We start from the raw sequence: 333 nt of genomic DNA, 5'->3' as shown, positions 1-333 counted from the left end.
AAGCTTGGAGCAGATCTGGGTACCATCGGCCAAGCCCAGGGGGAGCCAAGTGCCCGAGGACTGGTGGCTCCCAGGGTTCTCCAGGATTCATCCCAGAGCAGCAGCGCCCCCACAGAAGGGAGGGGCAAGGGAGCCCCAATGCCAGTGCTCAGGCATTGCCTTATTGGGTAACTCTGGAAAGAACTGCTCTGGCTCTAGAAAAGAAACCAGTTCTGGCTTTCGCTGATCCAACTGGTCTTAATGAATGGCTGTCTCTCTACCCTCGACCCCACCGAATGACTTTACAAGTTTAGTTGAATTCACACAATTAGTTTATACTCGATCTTGCAAGGA

Source organism: Mustela nigripes, chromosome 11 (assembly GCF_022355385.1).
Source record: "Mustela nigripes isolate SB6536 chromosome 11, MUSNIG.SB6536, whole genome shotgun sequence".
Classification (NCBI taxonomy): domain Eukaryota; kingdom Metazoa; phylum Chordata; class Mammalia; order Carnivora; family Mustelidae; genus Mustela; species Mustela nigripes.
This window is presented reverse-complemented; position numbering follows the sequence as displayed.